This window comes from Xenopus laevis, chromosome 9_10S, assembly GCF_017654675.1.
Source record: "Xenopus laevis strain J_2021 chromosome 9_10S, Xenopus_laevis_v10.1, whole genome shotgun sequence".
Lineage (NCBI taxonomy): Eukaryota > Metazoa > Chordata > Amphibia > Anura > Pipidae > Xenopus > Xenopus laevis.
Window position 1 is genome coordinate 41,345,457 of NC_054388.1, and position 14,624 is coordinate 41,360,080.

The following is a 14,624-nucleotide window of genomic DNA, read 5'->3' on the forward strand; positions in this document are numbered from 1 at the left end:
ATAGGGACAGACAGGGAGCTAGGTGTCAGACTGACAGGATCATACATAGGGACAGACAGGGAGCTAGGTGTCAGACTGACAGGTTCATACATAGGGACAGACAGGGAGCTAGGTGTCAGACTGACAGGATCATACATAGGGACAGACAGGGAGCTAGGTGTCAGACTGACAGGATCATACATAGGGACAGACAGGGAGCTAGGTGTCAGACTAACAGGTTCATACATAGGGACAGACAGGGAGCTAGGTGTCAGACTGACAGGATCATACATAGGGACAGACAGGGAGCTAGGTGTCAGACTGACAGGATCATACATAGGGACAGACAGGGAGCTAGGGGTCAGACTAACAGGTTCATACATAGGGACAGACAGGGAGCTAGGTGTCAGACTGACAGGATCATACATAGGGAAAGACAAGTTGTTAGGTGTCAGACTGACAGGATCATACATAGGGACAGACAAGTTGTTAGGTGTCAGACTGACAGGATCATACATAGGGACAGACAGGGAGCTAGGTGTCAGACTAACAGGTTCATACATAGGGACAGACAGGGAGCTAGGTGTCAGACTGACAGGATCATACATAGGGACAGACAGGGAGCTAGGTGTCAGACTGACAGGATCATACATAGGGACAGACAAGTTGTTAGGTGTCAGACTGACAGGTTCATATATAGGGACAGACAGGGAGCTAGGTGTCAGACTGACAGGATCATACATAGGGACAGACAGGGAGCTAGGTGTCAGACTGACAGGATCATACATAGGGACAGACAGGGAGCTAGGTGTCAGACTGACAGGATCATACATAGGGACAGACAGGGAGCTAGGTGTCAGACTGACAGGATCATACATAGGGACAGACAGGGAGCTAGGTGTCAGACTGACAGGATCATACATAGGGACAGACAGGGAGCTAGGTGTCAGACTGACAGGATCATACATAGGGACAGACAGGGAGCTAGGTGTCAGACTGACAGGATCATACATAGGGACAGACAGGGAGCTAGGTGTCAGACTGACAGGATCATACATAGGGACAGACAGAGAGCTAGGTGTCAGACTGACAGGATCATACATAGGGACAGACAGGGAGCTAGGTGTCAGACTGACAGGATCATACATAGGGACAGACAAGTTGTTAGGTGTCAGACTGACAGGATCATACATAGCGACAGGCAGGGTGACAGATCCCGACGCCCCTCCCAGTACCTGCTCTCCTCTCCCCCGGGGGCTGGCTGCTGGCAATGTCCGGCTTGGTGGGGGCTCTCTCCCCGCTTCCCTCCTGTCACTGGGCCGCTGCTGTCCCCTCCCGTTTAGAAGCCGGGCGAGGGGGAGGAGAGAGGGGCTCCCGTGACGACCGGAGGGATCCAGGGAGGCCGGGAGGCGATGAAGCGGAGCCAGGACAAGCTCCGGGTTCGGTTCCTGACAGGGTCCTCCGCTACAACGGAAGAGATGCGGCGGCTCAGCGGGGAGCGTTCGGGACAGCAAGGGGCGCAAGCTGGCGGTAAATAGCGCTCCCCTTAAAGCTCTGACGTAAATCCGCTAGAGACAGACAGAAGCTGGGCAGCCGCGGCCATCTTGTTACTGACTGACAACAACCCCGAGTGGGAGGGCGGCGCTAGGGAAAACAAGTGCCTGCACTGAAAAAGGCCCCCACACGCTCATAAAATGAATTCCTCGAAGCAGAGGTAGGACAGATACTCTGGGGGCGCGTATAAGGCGGGGCGATGGAGCAGGGTGGGACACGTGGTAACCCTCTGTAGAACGCAAAGAGGGGCGTGTCTGATTGATTGTCAATAGGCACCACCTACTAGGAGGCGCTCAGTATGTAAAGAAGCTGAAGATCCAGTAGCAATAAAGCACTGTTGCTGCGGGAGAGACAGAAGGCGTGGTCAGGATTGTTTATGGTTATATAGGGAAGTTGCCAGATCTGACAGCTATAGAGTACGCATGCGCAAAGAGGGGTATGAAGCTCCCCTGCCAGCCCATGGTCTATAACTGCACTGCTAATATTAATAAAATAATAGCAGCAAGGAATTGTGCCGTGTTTTATTCTCCACAGACACTTTTACAACAGACAAAGGGAGTTCGAAACTGATGCTGGGAGCTGAAGTTTAACAAAAGTTGTGGAGTTTGAGAAAATCCCTTTTTTCAGACATTTTGGTTATGGCCTAAGTGGCTACTTTTGGCTAGCAGGGCACCCAGAATATACTGTTTCCTTGTATGTCTATATCAAAATGACAGATTTCCCAGTGGCAATATGTGGATTCTGGCCATTTTGGGAGGGAGCTCCCTCAGCCTCTGCCCATCATACCAGTCTTTCCTTTCAATGTGCTTACATGGCGCCTGCCATTTTGGGAGACCAGATTGGGAAAACTACCCAGTTGCCCCACACACACATAATGATACCCCACTGATAGGAAGAGTGGAGCAAAGAAAGTATAGTTCGTCAGGATTGTGAAAGTAGACCATAGACGCACAGATAATATCAGACAAAACACATTTTTGTACGATATTCGGTGCATGTATGGAGGGAAAAGAGCCGACCGATATCGACGGAAGACTTAAGCTGGCCATAGACTCAAAGATCCGCTTGTTTGGCGACATCGCCAAATGAGCGGATCTTTCCCCGATATGCCCCTAACGGCATGATTATATAGGCGGTAATTCGAACGTTTGGCTGTATGGTCGAACAATCGAATTACGATACGCCAAGGGGCTCCGTACACGGGCAGATCAGCTGTCAAATTGGTCTAAATGACCGATATCGGCAGCTTTATCTGCTTGTGTATGGCCACCTTTAGATATCGGTCGGCTTGTCGATCGGGCTGGACAGAAAATTTTGATTGGGGGCCTTTGAAGGCACCCAAACATCGGGCATTGTTAGCGCTGGATCGTCAGATACAGGTCGAATTCTATTATTTCTACCTGTATATGTGACGATTCAACTCTACACGTGTGTATTGAAATGAACGATCTTTCTTGGAAAGATCTTTTCCAAGAAAGATCGTAATTGTTACATCTATGGCCAAGGCAGAACTGGCATGGCAATTTGACATGGAGACACATGAAAAACACTGCATTAAGGTGGCTTGATGACAGGGTATGATGGTGACCAGTGGCATAACTAGATGTTACTGGGACCCACATCAAATCCAACCTCTCTGACAAGATAGTGATGACAGGGTTCTAAGGCTCATTAGCTATGCTGTTTCACTAATGTTCCACTAAGGACGCACACTTCAAAGACTTATTGGAAGTGGTAAAATGCAACGATACTTTATTTCACATGTGGAAACAAACACCTGACGCATTTCATGTGTAATCACATGTCTCACCTATGATTACGCGTGGGTGCACATGAAACGCATCGGGTATTTGTTTCTACATATGAAATAAAGTATAGTTGAATTTTACCGCTTCCAAGAAGTATGTGAAGTGCGTGTCCATAGTGGAACATTGGGGAAACAGCATAGTTAATGAGCCTTAGAACACTGATGAAACGCTTTCTATCCCTGATATGGGTTAGAGGCGCAGCACCCAGACCACCATTGGAGACGGTGAGTGACCCTGCCTTTGAAACTGTATGTGAGATGAAAAGAGTATCAGGTTTGGGGCAAATGCAACCAAACCATAGAATTAATCTGGTGAGTGTTTAAAAGAATAGCATGGCTATCTAAGTGTTTTATATTAATGACTTGGAGAATTTCTAATGCACTTATTGGCACTTATAATTCTAAGATTGGCAACATGTCAGTTCTAGACTTGTTTTGGTTCTAATACTCTGATTGACTACAGGTTGGTTCTACCCTGGTTTGGTTCCTAATTCTCTGACTGCCTATGGTTTGGTTCTGATGCTCCAGCTGGTGACAGGTTGGTACTATATACCAGCAAATATTAAAATGTTATGATTGACTATACAATGGTCTAACAAAGATCTAATACTCCTATTGGCTACTGGTTGTTTTAGCCCTTTGCAGTTTAATTAAGAGCACAAATATACTAAATTCCAATGAACTAAAGGCAGGTAAGGGACCGTTGGCTGTCATTGCATTCCGAGAGCTGTAGTTCAGCAGCCGTAGGAGGGCCTCACTGCTATCGATGATAAGAGATATGCCCAATACCAGGCATAATGATAAGCTAGTTGGAAAGGGAAGCTGATTTGTATGGATGTTAGCTCAAGACAAGGAATTCATTTACTAATTGTGGTGTAAAGTTCCACTAACACAGTGTATTAAATGATTTTACGGATATAAAAAGTCACAAACTGATTGGACATCCTTACACTAAAGCAGCATATATAAATAAGACATTAATGAAGAAAGATTGAGTGTAAAACATGCCTAATTAGATAGTTTCCTATAGGGGAAAGAAAGTGAAACCAGTATCATCCCGCTTATAGACCACTGGGAGGTAAAACATAATTTAGTTACTGGCATTGCACTCAGTGATGCTCCTGCCAGATCACTGATAACTAATATACAGGGAAACAGGCCCCAGTAGTTTAATTGCTATAAAAACACAGGTGTTTACACAGCAGCCGGGCACCATCAGATCCCAGGTGGGCTCCTGGTTATTCATGAAACAAATAGCCTGCTTATAGCTCATTCCCAGGATGAGACTGCTGCAAATCCAGTTTATACTACTGCACAGTTCATACGTACCATATCTTTTCCATACAAAGACAGGTTGTCTAGTAACATAAGCAAAGTTTGCCCTGAGTTAGTATCCCATAGCAACTATTAGCAGTTAGTATTGCATACAGTTGCTGTAATGAAAAATAATCAGTTCAGTTGCTAGGGGTTACTGGATAAGTTTGCATTTCAACTTTATTACTGCATAAACCCCCAAGATCCATGCAAATCTGTAAAATGCATCCTTATAAATGATGCTCAGTGATGTCACTTGGACCACATGACTCACTGATACCTGTAATTTATGTAACATTATGTATCACCTACATTTATATATTAGAAGTCAGTCTTGTGCATTTATATGTCAGAGAACCCACCAGTAGCGTCTAATCTCCTCTTAATTTACAGTAGGGGGTACATTATTCCTTATAATACATGAGTTATATTCAGAGTTCCCTGTATAACTCAGCCTTGTGCCTTTATATGGTCCCAGAAGCCTCTCAGTAACTTCTAATATCCTTATAATTTACAGTAGGGGGTGCATTATCCCTTATAATACATGACTGATACTCAGAGTTCCCCGTATAACTCAACCTGAAGCCTTGTACCTTTATATGGTCCCAGAAACCCATCAGTGACTTCTCATATCCTTATAATTTACAGTAGGGGTACATTATCCTTTATAATACGTGAGTGCCCTGTACAACTCAGCTTGCAGCCTGGTGCCTTTATATGGTCACCGAACACCTCAGTGATTTCTCATATCCTTATAATTTACAGTAGGGGTACATTATCCCTTATAATACATGAGTGATACTCAGAGTTCCCTGTATAACTCAGCCTGCAGCCTTGTGCCTTTATTTGGTCACAGAACCCCACAATGACTCCTTATATCCTTATAATTTACAGTAGGCAATACCTACTACACTCTCATCTGTTTATGACTACAAAAGGTGATATTTTCATATAAAGTGGGAGGTTGTTGGGAGTTGTATTTTAGCCACTGCTGGAGGTCTACCCTGTACTACCTTTTTCTTCTTTTTCAATGCTTTTACTATGATAAGCTTTCACTGTCATATTTCAGCTTTGGTGGGTTCAGCAGGTTTCCCTTTGGTAACAGGCAAGCAATACGTTTCTCAATGGGCTCAGTGATTCCTCTCTGTTCCACGTAGCTGATGGCTCCTTTCCCAAGGCTGCTGTCCAACTAGTACATTCCTCCAGTGACTCTTATTCCAGGGAAGAACTCAGCTTTTAAACAATGGATATTTTGGGAGGAGATGCCTAGTGGCATTCAGTTCAGCTCCATGGAACGTACACCAAATACACAACTCACAAAACTTTTACTGATACACCATCACCCCATTCTCTCTTTTGTACAACCTCTACCCATTTCTCAACCACTCCCTTTCCTACACCCCAACCTCATTTTATCTCTCTGTTACACTCTCATCCAATCCCTCCTCTTGTACAACCTATACCCACTCTCTTTCTCCTCTTCAATGTCTTCCCATTATCTTCCTCACCCCATTCTCTCTTAAAAAACCTCTACCCATTTTGTCTCTTCTACAACTTCTTCCCATACTTTCACTCTTGTAGAGGTATGGGATCAGTTATCTGGAAACCTGTTATCCAGATAGCCTGAATTATAAAAAGGCTGTCTCCTATAGATTGTATTTTATACAAATAATCCACATTTTTTAAAACTGATTTCCATTTTCTCTGTATTAATAAAATAGTATCTTGTACTTGATCCAAACTAAGATATAATAGATCTTTATTGAAAGCAAAACAGCCAATTGCGTTTATTTAATGTTTACATGATTTTCTTGTAGACTCAAGGTATGAAGATCCAAATTGCAGAAATATCCGTTATCCAGTCACAATCAATCTGGAACACAGCTTCCATACTTGTACAACATCTACTTATTATCTTAATATCCTACACCTCCTTTCCACTCTCTCTTTCTTCTATATGCTCAATGTCAATTCTCCCCCTCTCCTACACCTTATCGAATCCTCTCCTACAGCCACCACCTCATCAACTCCTCTTACCCATTTTCTATCCCATTTTCTCAATTTCCTATAGCAACTGTAAAGAAATTGTTCTCCCTTAAGCCACCGTCATTCTCCCAACCTCTACCCTTACCCCATTCTCTTGCTCAAAACCTCCTACCCATTCTATTTTTTTCTTGCCCAACCTTTTCTTTTCTATACCCCAATTTCACCAGTTTTTATTACTTTCCTTGCACGCCAGGTAGATATACACTGCACTATACCTGTGGAGTTAGAAAGAATGGGGAATAATATCTGAGCTTTTCTTAAAGCATCATCTTCCAAAATGACCCAGGGCAGATCATCAAGTTATAAATCCAACCCTGTCCTTTCCTGAGAAATCGGGAGGGCGCGCGCTGGAGGGGACGACTGCATATTAATACAGAATTATATTCCCTTTAATAAAAAATCTATGCATTGATAACATCCAGTTCTACTTTAATTTTAACTGCAGTTCAAGGTGGGTATCAATGGCAGATTAAGATGAATGTTAACTGGCAGGGGTCTGGGGCCCTTAGTTCCCAGGGGCCCAGCACAATGTAGATGGAGTGGGTTTGAGGGTTAGAGTTGGTATGGTGCAGGGGAGGAGCTGTGGTAGGATGGGGATTGGTATACAGTCCAGGGATGTAACTATCCATTATCAAGGCTATAGGCAGAATTGGGCATTTCTAATTTGGTCTCTGACTGAGAGAGAGGTGGGAAGCCTTAGCTAAGGTGGAGCAAACAACCATAAAACCCATAAATGCAATGTGACAACACAGACAACAGCTCTAATAAAAGCCAATATACTAACTATGAAATGGGGAATTATAAAAAAAAGCATATCCCTGCAAGAATATGAGCAACTCCTGATATAGTCTGCCTTTGTTCTCCAGCTGTGCATTTAGGAATTACTACCTTTCTGGTAATCTTCCTTCTTCACTCCACAGGTAATGTAGATCGCCGGCCAGATAAACCATTTATAGGTGCAAACAGGATGCCAATGCAGTATATTGTGTGGGTGTCCTGGGAGTGTACCTAATATATAACAGGGTATTACACGGGCCAGCGGTGTGTCATTTCATTACGTAGATGGAAAAATGTACATACAACCACCCAACCAACTGGCACCAGCATGTCTGAAGCTGACACTTTGCTGTCAATGGGAATCTCACCGTAACACCAACAACTCAGTGGGCAAAGTACCCAGGATCACCTTGTATTCTATAGGCCAGATGGGGTTGATGCTACAGAGAAGGGGTAGAAATATTTTATTGTGGATGCCCCACAGTCAGTCAGGATATTCCCAAGTTTAGGGGTTAACTCTGCACTGGTGCCAGACACGTGGGTAGTTGTTTGCAAGCTCGGGTTCCCATGCCGGCAGTGACACTCTAAATGAAATCCAGTATTTTACACATTTCCACCAAGTGACAGCTTTTCTCCTCCTGCTCTTGCATCTGGAAAATGCTTCTTGACAATTTTCCTCCTCTCTATTTATTTGTGCTTTATCAGAGATGTCCCTATTGCTTGTCAGCACCTCAGAAAATAAAAAACCATTAGGGAGTTATTGGCTGAGAGCCGCAGAGCTATTATACTCCATTAGCATACAGGGCTACTACTGCAACCATAACTATGATGGCTATAACATACAATTCAGTAGGAACAGCCCCCGTTTTGTTCAGAGCACATATAAATACCATAAAACCATGGCAGCTGTGCTAACTACAATTCAGCAAGAACAGGCATACTATAAAACTATGGAAGTATAGGTATAATAGGCATACTGTACTAAATCCAATTCAGCAGGAACAGCCCACAGATGTGTAGATGTGTAAGACTACTCTGAAGATTTCATGGGATTCCTTCACCCCAAACACCCATGGAATGACATGATCATACAGCAAAAGTTCTTCTAGTGCCCTCTGTCAGAGAATGGCTTGTTGGTCACGACTGGAGTTCCCAAGCAGGCTGCTCATTAATCCCCTCTCCCCGGACCCTGCTGATCACTGCGGCCTTTAATACCACGGATATTAAGTTTTTTTCATTCTGATTAGAGCGAGGCAAATTTCTGTCAATTACCGTCTGATGACCCCAGAACTGAATCCTGCTCTCTAATTGCAATGAGGGGAGGGTGCATGGCACCCAAACACCAGCTCCGGCTTCTAGGGAAGGTCAAAGAGGTTGTCCAGTGCTAAAAAAAACACACGGGGTGACACAGATCTCATTAACCCCCATCACGTGGACAGACAGGAGGTTAATTAAGATCCTGACAGCAATATTGTTACAGGTTAGCACACAATTTTAACTGAGTGATCAGTAACACTTAGCCATGCCTCCATGTAGTGGTGTAGCAAAAGGGCAACTCCCTAATCAGACTTTCTCCTGTTTTGCAGAATATCACGGTGAATCAAATCCTAATTCAACACTGATCCACTAGGCAGCATTGGTACATGATTGGTACATGATTGGTCCAATGCAGGACCATGCAGGCTAGTTAGCCTTGTTTTTTCATATGGCCTGTTTAAGGGACAGATAAAAGTCTATGGAATTTATGAACAGATTTAGGGCCATAAGAATTTCTTTTGAGGGCCACATTCAGCCAGGGGTCTCAAGCTGGACAGCTCTGCTGTAGAGCAAATAGAAACTGCCCCCCATTTAGAGACTTTCAGAGTGCACCCTACCTATTGCTGCACCCATACTTATTATTTTAATGTCTTAATATCCAATTAAACAAGGGCTTATATCATTAATTGTTCTTCTTGCATTGCTGTGGTAGGTGGGTTTAAAATAACCATATTTGACCCTCTAAGAGGTACCTGTTTATGCCAGTTATTCATTTAATTGCACACTTCTGTACTTTTTCCAGATAAGGGCAACATCTGGTCCTTGGTCTTGTGTTAAATTGTTCTAAAACAAGAGGTCCATGGGCTGGATGTAGCCCTATACAACATTGTTGTAGCTACCAGCCGGACTGGCCTTGAGCTTCATTGCCCACTTTGGTCATTTTTAATCTCCTCCCAAACTTTCAGTTCTTGCACTCCCTGACCATTGTGTCTGTGCATTGCATGATTTGTGCCCAGACCTATTTGCAGGCCGAACTTGAGGCTCTCTGGGGAAAGGGGTTGTGGTTTCCTCAGCTGGGGAACATTTAGCTGTCTGTCTGAGCAAATATTAGGCCAGCAATGAATGCTGAGAAGGGATTAGAGCAGAGGAGTGGGTGAGAGGAGAGGAGGAGGTAAGAATGAACAAGACATGGTTGGCAGAAACAATATATTGAAATCTGCTCTAATCAGATCGCATTTAACAGTGCAACATTGACTTAGAGGCACATTCATCAAGGGTTGAATTTCGTATTCCTGTGAGTTTTTTAAAACTCCCATAAACTCGACATTTATTAATAAAATAGAATTTCTAAAACTTGGATGTATATAATCGCCCAAAAACTCGAATTGAATTCCAATCGAATTCAATTTTATATTTAAAAAACTCGATTTGAGTATTTCTGAAAAAAAACAAACAAACCAATGTTAGGAAGGCTGCAAACAACTCAAAATTGATCCCTGTGCCTCTCCCACTGACTTCAACAGCAATTTGTCAGGTGCTTTTTAGGTGGTAAATAGTCGAATTTGAGTTCTTAAAAGGCCAGAGCACGACAAATCTCGAAATTCTAATTAGAATTTTTTTTAAAAAAACTCGAATCTAATTTGAATACTTCCCTAATCATATTTGGCAGCTTTGTCCATAAAAAACCTCAAAATAGGAATCTAATTTGGAGCTCAATGCTCTCTCCTAATGGGCTAATCCTTGCTCCTGGGCAGCCCTAAAATGAAATTGAAAGCTGTTTGGGCAGCTGAGGTCTGGCACCTGAGGCAGCAGAACGTATCTGATCTCCTCTGAAGGAATCAAAATGCAACCCTCTGTTCTATTGATAGCTATTGATAGCTGAACCTGCGTCAAGCTCAATAAAATGCAACCTGCTGTGTCTAAACAAATGCACTTAAACACAAATGGAGTAAAACACAACTCATACTGATGAATACAACCAGGCAGAATATAATGGAATCAATTAGCGAATGCACTTATTTGCACTCAAGCCTGCGTTTAACTGCATTAAATGCATAAAAACTCTGTAAGAGACCTTACCTGGATTTTATTATTCTCCAGATTTAGGTAATTAAGTCTATACCCCTGATGTTTTCAACAGTGACCAGTAAATGGCACTGTGCTAAAGTATAAAACCCTTTGTAGCCATGCTCTCAGGGTCCATCTTGTGTTGGCTTTTGCCTAAGCATGTAGGCAGAGCTCAAGTGGAACCTAGACAGGTCAGGTCTAGTAAGGATAGGCTACTCACCTTATGAGATCATTTTAAGAGTGACAGATAGACAGGCTATTTAGCTGAGCAGCTTAAGGCTCAGACGAGGAGAGTCAGAGGGATTAAGATCCCGGGTACTAATTGCCCAGAAGTAGGGACTAAGTACATAGATTTAGGGATGTAGTAATTCCCCTGGGTCCACTTAGAGAAAAGACTGAAAGCTGGGTGTACCTTCATTGCTGCTGTGTATGTACTCTTCCCTGTGGGCACTAATACTGACCAAAGGTGCTGTGAGTACTGTAAATGCCTATTCACTGTTCTGTATGATCCTGCTTTTCTCTTATGTACACTCCATTGAGGATTGTATTGTTCAATAAATATGTTCATTGGTTAAGTTATAAGAACCACTGGTGCTCAATTATTGCACCCTGCACCGAGTTACATTTACACTACACACTGCCTCCACACCGTTTGCGAGGGCTTACTCTCTGAGATTTAAGGTCTCATCCAGAGCACAGTATTGGGAGTGGAGCTCACAGTCAGAGAACGGTGCGCTCAATTTACTACAGCTACACAAAGAATAATTAAAATGTACCTACTGGAGGACCAAAGGCAATCAACCCTGTCTCCCAGATATTATGCAATTAGAAAATGACTGTAACATTTTCAGGATCCCAGTAAATCATTTTCACCCAACATGAATCTCATTCACCAAATCAAGTACAGTGTTTGCCATCAAGAGCTAAGGTTTTCACAATGTCCCATAAAGTAAATAAAGTTTCTGATTGCTATGAAACCAGGAATGCCCTCCAATGGCAGCCAATGAACCCCGCAAATGTCTCGGCCCCTTCTGGCCCTTTGATAATAAAATGAATAAACTGTGTCAGAAAAAAAGTTTGTTATTTTAAGGATGAGCCTAATTCATTTGAAGGCAGCTTTCACATTTCTCTATTTGCATCAATGATCTGAAAGACATCTGGTAGGAAAACAGTTAATGAGAGGAGCCACCCACCCCCGCCCACTTCTCCTCATTATTCTCACATAATTATGGATTATTCTAACAGAGTTACAAATCTGCACAGCGCTTACTGCTAATTTTCTTTTTTCTCCCTCTCATTTTCATGTAATCCTGCTGAGAAAATGAAGATCAGGGTGCGGGCAAGGAGTTCATTAAAACAGTGTTAACCCTCCATAATTTGCTAGATTTAATGGGGCACTTTTAGGAAGGAGGGCGTAAACAACCTACCGGTCTCAAGCATTTCATTTGAAAGAAAGGGAGGTCTTGGAGTCTGGCTGGGGTGCAATTGTGGGGGGAGACAAGTCAGGCAGTTCTTTCTAATTCAATAAGTTAGATGCTTCACTTTGGGCTATCACTTTCTCCCAGGGTATGTGAAAGAGCACTTATTTTGGCTGTAATAGCCCCATTATTAACAAGCTAGCTCCAGTGGTTGGTACTTTAAAGCCAATAACCGGTTAAGGGCCCCATGTCCCTGCATTGAATCCATAAAGCACAGACAAAAGTAACATTTCAATCCATTTCAATTAGTGGAATGCATATCTACAGTATGTTGTGGGTTGAACATCTGTAATCCTAGTTGTCCCTGTTTAGTTTAGGTAGGTAGGGTGAGTTTCACAATGGATTAAAAGGTTGCGCTGGAATAACTAGACATGGGCATGGTGGATTTGGCATGGCCAACATCTTTGCAGGGGGACAGATCACTCTGATTGTATAGGCAGGGTAGCAGTCTGAGTGAGATTAACCAATAGGAGTCTCCCTGGCTAGGTGGCAGTATGCCTTTCATAGTGAGCTTGATCAGCAAGTGTGTCCCTGGTTTCAGGAGTCTTATTGGCATAGCATCAAGTCTGCCTGGCAGTGTGCATATTTCACCAACAGGAGTCTCTCTGGCAATGGCAGCAGTCTCATTAATAAATTTAAGTCTCAAAGCCAGGATAGCATACTCAGTAGTAAAATGAGGGGCTCGCAGGCAGGGTGCCACTTTTACCTATTAAAATCTCTCAATAGAAAGCAGGGTTGAACTGGGCAGGAGGGACACCAGGTAAAACCGCGGTGGGCCCTGCCAACCCTGACCCACACCTATTTAAAGGCCTCGCTGCCATCCTGATCTGGTCCCCGTCAGGCTCCAGTCATTCTGCAACTACAGGACAGATATGTGCAGGGGGCCCGGAGGGGGGGGGTTGCGTCTGAGGTGGGTGGGTTGAAGCAAGGTAGAAGAACCTGTGTTGCAGTCCAACAGTGATAGATAGGCACTGGCGCTACTCACACTGAAGCCAAAGACACTAACAATTGGAAGTTATTCTTGCAATCTGAGGCATGGCATTGCCAGTCATAATTACTATAAAAGATGATCACTTAAATGTGGTGGTTGCACTTCATAAGGTAATCCTTGTGCACTGGGGATCCATCTTACAGAAGGTGCAACTGCCAGGCACTACTTACTTAAATGGTGTGTATTTTTTTACATAAGGGAGAGCTGCCTTCGCATAAAAGGGAAAATTTAACTAACATACAGTTTACAGATGGCAAAGTATAATGCCTAAATTTGGGGCTGACCCCACACTGAACAAATTACTGGATGAGGGAACCTTATTTAGAATGGAGATTGTTGAGAGTGCTTATTTGTGTCCTGGATGACTGTTACCCCAGTGTTTCAATATATGCCTAACCTTGTTATAAGCTAAAGGGGACCCAGCCTAAAGGCCAGTTAGGGTGAGATTTGGGATAAGTGCTTATTTGTTCCCTGGGTACCCCTGTAGCTATAGCAGGGTGAAAGTATTTCTATATATCTGTACCTAAGGGTGAGATGTGGTGGGAGTACTGTACCATTGTTATGAGAAAAGGACCATCTTATATCAAACTCTATTCAGGGCCACCATCAGGGGGGTATAGTTGTCCCGGGCCTGAAGGGGGGCCCGGCTGTACTACACTTTCTGAATTAGCTGAGCCCCCCTTAAGAGTGTGTGAGCTGAGCCCAAAGCAACAAAGACCCGAGATGCCGAAGACTCGAAGGGGCAAATTCACTAAGCGCCGAAGCGCCGAACGCTATCGTTAATTTGCTAGCGTTTGGCATTTTCGTTACTGCGCAAATTCACTAACAACGCTGGCGTAGTTTCGCTAGTGTTACTTCGCACCCTTACGCCTGGCGAATTTTCGCTAGCGACGTAACTACGCAAATTCACTAACGCGCGCACCTTCGCCACCTCAGACCTGGCGAAGCGCAATAGAGTAGATAGGGATTGTATAAAAAAAGGCAAAATTTTTTCTAAGTCCCAAAAAACGCTGGCGTATTTTCTACATTATGGGTGATAGGCTGAAAAAGATCGAAAAATTTTTTGGGGCTCCCCTCCTTCCCCCCTACATTTCCTGACTCATGGCAACTTACCTAGACAGTGGGCACATGTGTAGGGCAAAATAAAATTTTATTTGATGAATTGAAGGTTTTCTAGGCATTTGTAGTGCTGATACGTATTCCTCCATTGAAATTTGAATTTGGCGCCCTATGCAAATTAGCCTTCGCTAGCGTAACTTCGCTTTACTTAGCAAATCAACGCTAGCGCAACTTCGCAACCTTACGCTACCCCTGTGCGCAACTTCGGATTTTAGTGAATTTGCGAACCGCTGGC

The 14,624-nt window shown here is 43.6% G+C and overlaps 1 protein-coding gene across 5 annotated transcripts in view; it reads right to left on the reverse strand.

Moving 5' to 3' along the window:
• tnrc6c.S (trinucleotide repeat containing 6C S homeolog) overlaps positions 1–1,804 on the reverse strand; it is a 68,216-nt gene extending 66,412 nt beyond the window's left edge. For 2 of the 5 annotated variants that reach the window (XM_041578852.1, XM_041578849.1), the window contains exon 1: positions 1,215–1,803. The gene's annotated coding sequence lies outside the window, so the exon portion shown is untranslated. Of the gene's footprint in view, positions 1–1,214 lie in introns of all 5 variants that reach the window. The other 3 variants (XM_041578853.1, XM_041578851.1, XM_041578850.1) reach the window with 2 other exon arrangements.
• Positions 1,805–14,624: the final 12,820 nt, after the last annotated feature.